This window comes from Carassius gibelio, chromosome A19 (genome assembly GCF_023724105.1).
Source record: "Carassius gibelio isolate Cgi1373 ecotype wild population from Czech Republic chromosome A19, carGib1.2-hapl.c, whole genome shotgun sequence".
NCBI lineage: Eukaryota > Metazoa > Chordata > Actinopteri > Cypriniformes > Cyprinidae > Carassius > Carassius gibelio.
The window spans coordinates 14,070,547-14,082,994 of record NC_068389.1 but is presented as its reverse complement, the minus strand read 5'-3'; the positions used below and the strand labels follow the sequence as shown (position 1 = coordinate 14,082,994).

At 34.2% G+C, this 12,448-nt stretch overlaps 1 long non-coding RNA gene across 1 annotated transcript; it reads left to right on the top strand.

Annotated features, from left to right (window-relative positions):
• Window positions 1–6,218: 6,218 nt before the first annotated feature.
• LOC127935687 (uncharacterized) lies at window positions 6,219–8,909 on the top strand. The gene is made up of 5 exons (XR_008148150.1): window positions 6,219–6,245; window positions 6,707–6,962; window positions 7,119–7,335; window positions 7,464–7,528; window positions 8,236–8,909. It is a non-coding gene; the product is annotated as an uncharacterized LOC127935687 (long non-coding RNA).
• Window positions 8,910–12,448: the final 3,539 nt, after the last annotated feature.

Below are 12,448 nucleotides of genomic sequence, written 5' to 3'. Positions count from 1 at the left end.
AACAAGGACTACATTTTCACATGATATTCCAAAAAAAAAATGGTCCAATTAATCATGGACCCCAAAATGAAGGCATTCAAAGATATCACATTATTTAGGCAAACAACAGCATTGAATCTATATTGTAAAGCTTGAAACTGACATTATAAGATTGAATGGTTCAGATGGTAGGAACATTTCCAAACCACAGGGAGGATGCTTTTTTTTTCTTCTTCTTACTTTATTTATTTATTTATTTATTTATTTATTTTTTTATATGTTTTTTCACGATAATATCCCACCAAATTATTAACCAAATAATAATTTAAATAATATTACTGTAATATTTTAAATATTATTATTATTATTATTATTATTATTATTATTATTATTATTATTATTATTATTATTATTATTATTTAATACATTCTTAATTTTACAGTGAGATTTGTCTTGTGAAATACATGGAAATTATATGAATATAATGATTAATGTTAAAATCATAATCAACATAATTATTTTATGTATGTATGTATGTATGTGTGTATATATACACTGTTGTTCAAAAGTGTTGGATCAGTAAGACTTGTAACGTTTTTTTAGTCTCTTATGCTCATCAAGGCAGCATTTATTTGATCAAAAATACAGGAAAAAAAAAACAAGAAAAAAAACAGTAATCTTGCAAAATTTTATTACAATATAAAATAATGGTTTCTATTTTAACATCCTTTAAAATATAGTTTATTTCTGTGAAGCAAAGATGAATTTCCATCAGCCATTACTCCAGCATAAAGTGTCACATGATCCTTAGGAACTCATTTTAATATACTGAAAAAGGGTTTCATTCATCCAATTTATATTATGTATTAATTTAAATAAAATGATTAATTATTAATAAATAAAATAAAATTGGGTAAAGACTTGATCTAAGGCAAACTTTTTTCAGTGTATGCTGATTTATTATTAGAATTGATCAAATATGTTTTTGGAAACCGCTATACTTTTTTTCAGGAAATGTTTTCTATCACTTCTTAACAATTTAGCACATCTTTGTTGAATAAATGTTTTAATTTTTTTTTTTTTCAAAAAATGTAAGAGTATTTTACTGACCCCAAACTTTTGAACTGTAGTGTATTGTTAGAAAATATTTCTATTTTAAATAAATGCTCTTCTTTTTAACTTTTTGTTCATTAAAGAATCCTGAAAAAAGGTATCACAGGCTCCAAAAAATGATTAAGCAGCACAACACAAAAGTTTCCAGCACTGATAATAAATCAGCTTATCAGAATGATTTCTGAAGGATCATGTGACACTGAAGACTGGAGTAATGATGCTGAAAATTCGGCTTTGCCGTATTTTTGCTGTTTGTCATAACTATTGTCTATCGCAAGCATCAGAGCAGAATATCTTGATGAGCAGGGACAGAAGAAATTTAGAGAACCAGCCCAGTCAGAACACTGAGTTTGGTCTACGTTAAGGGTCTGATATTTTATTAACCTCCCCAAAGGTCCTAAATCAGGCAATCTAGTCCTTTTACAAAGTGACACAAATCGGTCTCTCTATCAGGCCAGAAGGGGTATGGCTACCTTGTTGAGCCTGTCAAAATGCAGGTGGGTGTTATTTCAGCATGAAGAAAAGAAACAACCCTTAGGGGCAATATCAATCGCCATATAATGTGCCTTTCAGTGGACTTGTCACTCTATGAAACAGCAAACCAAACTAGCTCTCACAGCATGCCAAGATGACAGAAAACTGGAACAAATCATTATTCGCCGCTGTCCCTATTTTTGTATGAAATCTGCTCAGCATTCCAAAACCTGCATGACTTTCTTACTTCTGTGGAATACAAAAGGATAAATGTAAAACAAAATAATAATAATTAGGAGGAACAAATTGAAAGTGGATGGTTACCAGGGATCATCAAGCTTCAAAAAGTACAAAAAAAAAAAAACATCATAAAGCATCAAGAATTAATTTTTATAGATTTCCTTCAAAGGCTAAAATACAAGTTGTTATTCTGAAATTTTTGCTTAACAGACATGGCCACAATTCATTTTCAATGAAAAGAGCAGATTGGACATTTCTAGCTTGATTTGTGTCCCACAGAAAACGTTCAATCATATTGGGTAACACTTTCTTTTACAGTGTCTTTGTTATACATTACGTGTACGTATTAATAGTAGTAACAGTAAATTATGCATAATTACATGAAACTAACTGTAAACTAAACCCTGATCCTAATCATTACCATATAGAAGGTACAAATTATTCATATATTTTACTCAATTATATAAATACACTGTAACAAGGTCAACTTAAAATAAATGTTTAAAATAAACTCTATATTGTTTTTCAAAGACACAATGGTTAGTTAATGATTAACTAGCCAGTCGCGTGATTGTAAATGATGGAATTGCAAACATTTATTGCACTGCTATCAGTGCTGCTCTATGGAAAATAAACTAAAAAAAAATAAAATAAAATACAGTATAGCATGATGTGATGACTCACGACAGAAGTGCATGTTTAGCATCAGATTTTAATTTACAGGAAAAATACAAGTAAAACACCTCAAATATAGCAATGGTGATGTCATGCAATGCCTTTAACCTCTGACCCCACTAATGTTTTTACACAAACAGGCCCTCATTTCCATGGGGACAGGGCAACACATGCATGAAGGCTCTGATTTACAGAGCCAGGGTAATTTCACCTTTGGCAGGTCTTAGCTGGAAAAACCGCTATGATCCTTTGTCTTGTCTTTGGAACAAATTGTTAAAAAGACAGTTTTATTACAAGATCTAAAAATCTTGCCACACATAGTGTCCTGCAAAGAACTTTGATTCTTTTTCAAAAAATGCATTTTCTTAAATTATAGCAAGATAACGCGAATGCCCTCTGAACTCATGTGAACTCCCAGAACGACATTTAAAAATACGATAAATGCACCATTATCTGGAAGTTTAGATCACCTAATAGCAAATAGACAGGTTTAATAGTACCAATAAAACAGGACATTATCAAAAGGGGATCCAGATTTTCCAGGCATTTATGATGATATTCTCTCTCTCTTGACACTGAATGTGTCTGGTTTTTGTTGAAACTATATTCGAGGGGTTTAACCAAGGCCACTGCCAGAAATCAGACCTATATCATGCACTTTTTTATTCAATAATCCTGTCAGGATGGTGTAAGCATATCTATTTTTCATTTTTTATATTACGACCAACAACTGCTCTGATAGCTGCATTGTAAAATGTGGCTATTTGCTCCATTTTAAACTCCTAAAAGTCCTCATTAGTCACAGCAAGACGCTTGTATATATATAAAAAAAGCCCCCCACAAACCATCTTAAAGTGGTTTCTAAGCAATTAAAGCAATAAGCAAAATGCAGTTGTAATGTTTTAGTGTTTACATGCTAATCTGTCTGGCTATACGATAATTCAGGTTGTTAGAGGAGTCAAAAGGAGTCGTCCATGCTAATGTTCCTAATCTCTCTGTAAATAGTTGTTATTGGATTAGATTATGCAGTCTTAAATAGAGGAGCTAAGCAGTTAAACATAATCACACTTTGTGTCATGCTAAATTGTCTAGCATGTTAATCTAGCATGGATATTTCTCCTGCTGAGGACCTGCAGTGGCCCTGAACATATGTGTCATGTTTAAGGCATAATGAACTTTAATGTGGTTCACATGTTGTACGAATAACTGGTTCAGTGGTGGTTGAGTAACATGCAACATTTATGTACAGAGAGATTATTAGCGCCAGCTGCCTTTCTCTTTATGCTGTGTGTGAATCAGGAAGTCGTAGCCCCCCACCTTTGTAGCCTTTACCCTCGCTACACAATGTCCTGGAGTGTGTTCTAAAGATCTATCTCATTTTGATGTGTGTGCCTGTAGGGGATGGCATACATGTGCAACCAGGGGCTGATGCTTGATCATGTTTATATCTATACAAGCACATAATTTGCTGTTTATAATACAGGTAAAATACATTTAATACAAATAAAATAATAAGAACCATTATTAATAATTGGGCACCAAAATTTAATAATTATAATTATAGAGCAGCACATCAACATATAAGAATGATTTCTGAAGGATTATATGACATATGATGAAAACTGGAGTATTGACTGCAGAAAATTTAGCTTTGCCATAACAGAAATAAATTATATTATTAAATATATTAAAATAAAAAATGGCTACTTTCAGTTGTCACAAAATCTCACTGTTTTTACTGTATTTATGATTAAATAAATGTAACTTTACTAAGCATAAGATATATCCTTCAAATACTCTCTCTCTCTCACACACACACACACAAACTTTATTATTTTTGTATTTTTTTTACTTCAGCATTTTGGTCCTTTTGTTTTTGGACTTTGACCCCTCATAAGTAGTTTTCTTCCTGGCTACGAGCAAAGCGTCTGGTTGTAGTTTGTAACACCTGCCCTGGACAGGAGCACAAAGAGTGTCCAACACAGCAGGGGGGGTTTCCTTCAGACCCAAATGTCCAGCTCAAGAGGTCCTGAAATATTTGCAACCGATCTTATTATGACACTCCTGTCAGATCTCTTTAGAGGCTGAGAGCTGATTTAGATAGTGAGTCTTTATCCACAGTGCTCCCATCAATCAGAAGAGGACAGTGTATATATATAGTGGCCTTCATGGATTGTAAACTATGAACACTGCATTCTGGTTCCATCGGGGAAAGTTCATGTCTGCTAATTCTTTCTCCAGAATTTGCTGATCAAAAAATAATTATTAGCAGACAAGAACTTTCCCCGTAAAATAACAGTAGTAAAATAACAAATTCCAGGAATAGTTCACAGCACAGTATCAAATAACTAGCAACACATTTAGCAGTATCAAGGTTCTCAAATGACTAAATACACAATGCACTTGTGCAATACATGTGAATTCAACTCAAAAATAAACCCTAATGTTGTTTTCTCTCCTTTATAGAAAGCCATGCAACATCAAGTGGCATATACTGTACAAAGCAGCTTCAAGAGAGATTTTAAATTTATTATTTTCAACTTTTACAAGGTACTGTGGCTGCCAACATGAAAATTTACAATGAATCACAGTCAGTTCTAGACATTATTTAGCATTCAGCAACCTTTTAAAATGTGCAGTACAATGCAAATATTATCTATTGCATTTGAGCAAAATCATCCTTAAAGGAATTGCTCATCCAAAAATTCTAATTTGCTGAAAATTCACTCACTTTAAGGCCAGGGGCACAGCGTCTGGGTATGCACATGCATATGGACCCGGGCAGATTTGGGGGGGGTGAAACGAGGGAATGAATTGTGCCACAGTTAATAAATATATTTTTGTCTGCATGTCTTCTGCAGGGCTCTGTAATTGATTGTGTGCATTTGTTATATTGTTGGCGTGAAACTGCTAGAATAATATTTAATAAAAAATTCATTAAATAAAAAAACTGTTTGAGGTTGGCTAGCTAGTATTAACTGTATTACACAATTTCCATGACATCTGCACCATTAGAATTGTCTTTCTTTCATTTTAATTTCCTTCTGTTTCTGTCATCATAGCATCATTTTGGAGAATATCTGCTGAACGCAAGCAGCGTACACTCTTCTGTGTCAGCTGTGACACAAGGATACGTTTTCTACGTGTATTAATGATTTTAATTGAATGAAAACAGTGTATCCATGCAGCACAGCTGACACAGAAGAGCATACACTGCTTATGTTCAGCGGATGTTCTCCAAAATGGACTTACGGTGATGCAGGAAGTCCTTTTTCTTTGTGTACAAAAAGTATTCTAGTCACTTTATAAAGTTGCAGTTTAAAGACTGATGACAGATGGGCTATTCTGATGATGTCTTTCATACTTCTGGACCTTGACAGTGTAATTTACTTGGCAGTTAATGGGAGAGTAACAGAGTTTGTTTGTTTTAAGTTAAAATGGGCCAAATGGTGTATACAGTTTTTTTTTTTTTTTTTTTTTTTTTTTTTTTTACAGACATGCAGCTTTTCACTTCACACACTCTAAAAAACGCTGGGTTGTTTTTTCAACCCAACTGCTGGGTTGAGGCCGTTGGATAGGACTTTGGGATGTTTTAACCCAAGTTTGGGTTGAAAATAACTATCTTTTTTAACCCAGCGGGGGTGGGTTGAGGACGCGGACGTGAAGGAGAGCACGCACGTCACGTCAAAATCGTACGTCTCTCCAGTGCGAGCAGCCGCCATTTTCTCAGCGTGATGGAAGCGAGAAGCGAGTGAAAGACTATGGTAAGTAACGTTAAATATTCAAAATGTAAAGTTATCTTTTATTGTTTACCCGGTTGTATGAAAGGCGGAAGGTTTTATGAAAGGCGGAAACAAAGGAGCTTAACGTTATATCTAAGTTAACGTTATATAAAAAAAACGGACGCGGTTTTCGCCTCGGACACGGAGGTCTTAACTGCCTCATGTAACGTTACTGAACGGAGGATGTACTTTTAATATAACGTCTGTGAATGTATTTTGTCATATTTACATAAGATTTTACATTATCTGTTCTCTTTGAGGCGTTAACAGACGGTTATGGTCACGGTTACGCTCATGTGAATTTGTCTTTTTTTTTTCGCGGTTAAACTGAATGTATGTTTGTCTCCTAAAGGAAACGCATTGTGTAGTAAAGACTAGCATAATTATTTTGAGGCTGTTGAAGTGGTAACTGTTAAAAGTATGTTTTACATGTAATGTTTCAGACTTGTCCAGCTCCTGTCTTCATTGTCCTCAGCGCTGAGAGTTAAAGACACAGAAGCTGTTTGTGTGAGGAGTCACAGACCTGTGTGAGGATGAGGAGGATGTGTTCTTCTGAAGAGGGGGACAGACGGTTTAAGGAGAGTAAACTTCAGAATAACATCAAGTTATCTTTATTTTTACTAAGACTAAAATAATGTGTGTGTTTTTTTTAGATGTTGAAATCCAGAGACAAGATAACTTCATTCTTTTGAGACTGATGTAAGTTAAATTATTATTACTTTTTTTAGAAAATTTATGTTTCTGTTGTGTCCTGCCTGTTAACTTCACATTTTGATGCAAAAACAGTGTGATTTTATATATGTATGTATGTATATGTTAATATTTTATTGAAACCATTGATGCCCCTCTTTGCAGAACTCAAACTAACTGGAGTTAAGGACACACAAGTCTGCTTGTGTGAGGAGGAGGTTTTCTCAGCTTCTTCTGAAGAGAGGGAAAGATCGTTTAAACTTCATAATTTCATGTTATCAGTTGTTGTTTTTTTACTAAGAGTAAAATAATGTTTGTTTTTTGTTTTTGTAGATGTTAAAAGCAAGAGACATGGGAGATCATCATTCCCTTGAGATTTTATGTAAGTTATTTTTAGAAAATAAATTTTTCTGTTCTCTCCTGCCGGTTTACTTCACATTTTGATGCAACAACAGTGTGATTACGTGCTCATTTCATTAAAACCATTGATGTCTGTGTTTTTTATTGCAGAAATCAAACCAACTTTGGAGTTGTCTGATTTGGAGAGTCATTATTCTTGGTCTTCGCTCTTAGAGGTAAAGTTCACACAAAAAATCATTTACTTGCCCTCAAGTCATTCCAAACCTATAAGACTTTTGTCTGTCTTTACAACATAAATTAATATATTTTTAGTTTTCTCATAATATTTGTTAATCCATTTATAGTTTAGATAATCAGTATTTTCAAGCTTCATAAATATAGAGTTATTGTAGAAGTAAATTCTGATATTTATATATGAATACATCTTTAATTATATTATAGCAAACATGTATATTCAAAATAAATTATTGGTCCTCCCAGACCAGCAATGGAGGACACAAAAAGAGAATATTAAATATATTCATATGTTTTCCAAAAAATGAACAGAGTTTGTATGAGTCTGGAAAAACATGGGGAGAGTAAATTATGAACATTTTAATTATTTGGTGAACTAACGGTTTGAAGAGCAGCCCTCAATGTACGTGAATATTGTGAGGTATGTGAATGTCATGTCTGTTTTAATGTTTCAGTAAAGAAGCTTTCTGAAAGCAATATTTATTCAAACAATATCGCATGTCCTCACACTAGTGCTGCCATTATAGCATTCTGGAGCGCTGTGGTGGACTGAGACATTAAACAACCGCACAAAGTGTTGAAACTTTAAAACCGATTATTTACCTATCCTTACAGATGTGATTACACCTCTACCTGAAAATGGATAGTTTAATTAAATGTTTAATTTTTTCAAATGTGTTTCTCTTAGGCCACTGATGAAGAGCAGGCGGTGACTGGGATGAATGCTGGTCAGAGAGGAGAATCTTCTTTCCCCTAAACTGATGCAGCGGTGGTTTTAAAGGAGGACGCTGCCCTGGATGATGTAGAAGATGTCACATGCTGTGCTGATGGGGTTTCTTCATGACTACATCAGTTATGCTAAAGAGATCATGAAAATTTACCGTGATGCATGATCTGTATTCATGGACAATGAAACAAACTGTAAGTGTATAATTTGTTAAAAAAAAAAAGTTAAATGCTTTTTCTGTGTTGTTTAGTAGAAAAGTTTACACTGTCATTCATACACCTGCTCACATTCTTTCACACACACACACACACACACACACACACACACATGCGTCTGTTAAATGTTATAATATCAAAGTTAATGTTGTGATTTATTTGTGTACTGTCATGCCAGAATAGTAGGAAAAAAACCAAACTAATTGTAAATTTATTGTATGTGTTTTCGTATATTTTTATACAATATATACAATTGAACAAAGTCCAATTTGATCTTAAGTTATATTCATCAAATGTTCAATGCTTTGTTTATGAACTCTGTAGTTGTTAATGCCATCCTTTTCTGCATTTCTTCTAACATGTTACTTTTTGACTTTTCTCTTGTTTTTAATAAATATTTTCCTTTTGGTAATTATTATTTGTGTGTAAAAGTGATATTTAAAATGAATAACATTTGTAGGTTTAATGCCTAGCTCAATTTGGGTTAATTTTAACGTAGAAATGCATTGTTTCCCCACATGGCTGCACTCTGCGAGTTTATGTTCTGCCAGCAGGAGGGGCTAAGAGCGGGAGAGGTAGGTTTCTCCGGTAACGGCTGCAGAGCCGTGCTGAGCTCACAAACGCTGCCTTATCAAGCATATGCGAAATGATATCGAACATTTTCTAAATACAGTAGTTTTCCTTCTGAAATACAGTGATAAAAAAAACACCCGCTCTGTTTTTTTAAACCCTGCAATATAGTCATTTTAAACCATAAAAAAGGCAACCCAGCAGGCTGGGTTAAATATGATAACCCAACTGGTTGGGTTAAAACAACCCAGCGCTGGGTTCGTCCCTTTTTGACCCAGCGCTGGGTTGTCAAAATAACCCAAATTGGGTTGTTTTCAACCCAGCAGTTTTTAGAGTGCAAGACATTAATTAATGGACTGAAGTTATGTGGATAACTTGAGGATTACTGTGATGTTTGTATAAGCTGTTTGGACTCTCATTCTGATGGCACCCATTAACTTCAAAGGATCCAATGGTGAGCAAATGAATTAATACTAAATTTCTCCAAATCTTTTACAGTGAAGAAACAAACTTGAATGGCCTGAAGGTGAGTTCAGTTTCAGCAAATTCACATTTTTGAGTCAACTGTTCCTTTAAATAAATTTCCTGAGTGAATTTCGGGGAACATCGTGTTCAATGTACCATTCGGAGCAAACAGCCTATTCCTCAAATACTGTAGGTTGTGGAACCTCACAATATGATTTCATCACTAGAGAGAGAGAAAGGGGAGAAGAGAAATCATTTAGACAGATTGATGTTGATGAAAAAGGAGCAGATCTCTCTAATTGTAATACGTGGGTGTTATCACATCCCAAGAAACATGTCCTGCGGTTTTAATGGTTTGGACCAGAGTTCAGGAAACAAAATAAATCTTTGGGCTTGGCTTCTACACAATGGTTACCAATAATAGAGAAAGTCATTCAAGGGCTGTTTATTATCATCTGCTTGTACAACAGCATAAATCATACACCTTAAAGCCCATTAATTTGGCTATTTCTGACAAATATGAGGGCACGTTTTATGGTTGGGCATCAAACTGGTCTGCAGGTATTTACAGAAGTACACAAAGCCATTATTTGAATCTGCACAAAATGAGTCTGCTTTAATCAATGTGCTGTTGATATCTGTGAAATTATTTGTTGCTTTACATCAAGCAAATCATGTAGCCTACAAGCCTCCAAAATTGAAAATGTTATTGATTTACTATGGTTTGAAAATGGGCTGTCTAATATATACCACACTCTTCTATTCCAGAAAAACACCCAGTTATGAAAGGACACAGATTCAGTTATTGAAAACTTTCAATGAAAAGGAGTTAGTCAATGCAAATTCTTCATTTAAAAAAAAAAGCTTAGCTTCAAGGTATATGCACAATCAAATAATTTCAGGTGTACAAGAAACAGTATTTTCTCTCATTTTCAAAAGAGACCACATTTATTAGAAAAGGAGAATGCAGTGGTTTTCATTCAAAGGTTTCATTCTGGTTTTGAAGGTCTGTTCCAAAGGTGCTTACAGGATGAGGCTAATGACCCAGCTCAGAAGTGACTTAACCAATTGTTTCCTCTGCCTTCATCTTTCAGTCTGTTCCTTGTGGCATTCATTAGGGTCTTTGTGCTTTTATAAACATACTTACAGGTCAGGGGTCACCACACACTCAACATATTTCTTCTCAATGCATGCTTCTCACTCATGAACACGACATGACTTAATAAAGGGGACAAAGTATTTAAAAAAAATAATAGAACAGGAAAAAATATAATACATTTGAGTTAAAAAAATGTTTATGTAAATCTTTAAATATTATAAATCTGCTTGTTTTTGTGTAAAATGATACACAATATGTATTTTACCAAAATTATAGTATTTTTGTGCATTTTTCTCTGCTGTATTTGTATTCTTTGCAGCTCACAAGTACTTAACGCAACATCAAGGCTGAGCAAGAGAAAGAATAAGACATTTCAGTGAATGCCCACTTGAATGAATGCAGTTGTTGTTTCATGAATGCACTGCGGCTCTGAGTGAGTTTTGCCCAGAAAACATCCCACTCAGCAGATGTGAAAACACGTGAAAAGCCCCTCATTTATATTCAAGCTGTTAGTGAAAGTAAATTTGTGTGCATGAGTGCCTTCACATTCACATCTGAGCAGTGCATGAAAAGTAGATGTAAATTCTGCGCTTTACAATGACAAACTGTCAGATGGAACTATTCATTTTGAAGCCCAGCTTTTATTTCATTGTACAGGCAAAGCAAAGTCTTAGATTTGTTTAATGTGCACATTCCGCTCACTGTAAATTCTTGGGAAAAAAATGGAAAAAAAAATATATACAAGATTAATTTCTGTTTGCAATCATTGTTTAAATCCATCCTTATCCTAAGGTTCTCATCAAACACATGGCAAGCACTTGTAGAGAAGTGGTACTGTAGGTGGGTGATGGATCTAAAAGCTCTAGACAAGTCAAAGGGGATAATCATGTTTTGGAGACATGGGGGGAATTGAGGCCGGCTGATAATATATTTAGCAGTGGGGAGCTGTCAAAGATAGCAATACACACTGAGCAGTATCATAAAATGTTAAACAATCTCCTAGTAAACATCTCAGTGTACTGAACAAATTCTGCATGACTAACTGGGTCCCATTTGCTGTCTATACTTAAAGCTGAAGAAATGAAGAAATCAGGATTCATCAGTATGTCTGCAAATAAATTCAGGAAAATAATATATACAAACAAATGTGTTTAAGAATGTATACTGTATGTGTATAAAAATATATATCAACAAAGAAAAAATACACAAGAATCAAATTATACATTTTATCTCACATTTCTGAATTTTTTTTCTCTCAACTGTATGTCTCACAATTTTACTTTTCATTTCAAAATTGTGAGTTTATATATTGCAAAAGCAAGTTATACTCACAACAACGTGTTGATGGATCCCATGGTTCAGAGGCCATGTGGGCTGCGATCACAGCATTGTATCGCTTATACAGTTGTCCAAACAAGGCCAAACCCTCTCTTCAATCATACCGCTGGAATATATTGTGTTTATTTAGAGATTTCTCACCCTAAAGTTTCAGCAGGTCAGCTCCGGCTGGTCTGAAATGAACTAAGTTAGAAAGTAGAAGGATAGCACCATAATGCTTCACCTTTTAGAACTGCCTATTATATCAAAGCCCTGTTGCAGTAGGAGATGGTTTGGGATCTTACATATACTTTTATTTACCGTCAAGTTTGTAATATGTATAGCATCCTCTATGTGTCCACTTTATGCATGGGATTATTGATTTTATAACGGAATGTACATTTGTCATTCTGACAAACATCCTTTTGTTTCCTTCAGATAAAATCAATTAACATTTTAACAATCAATTTAACAATTACATTTTGGGTAGCTTAAAGTACAATTTCTA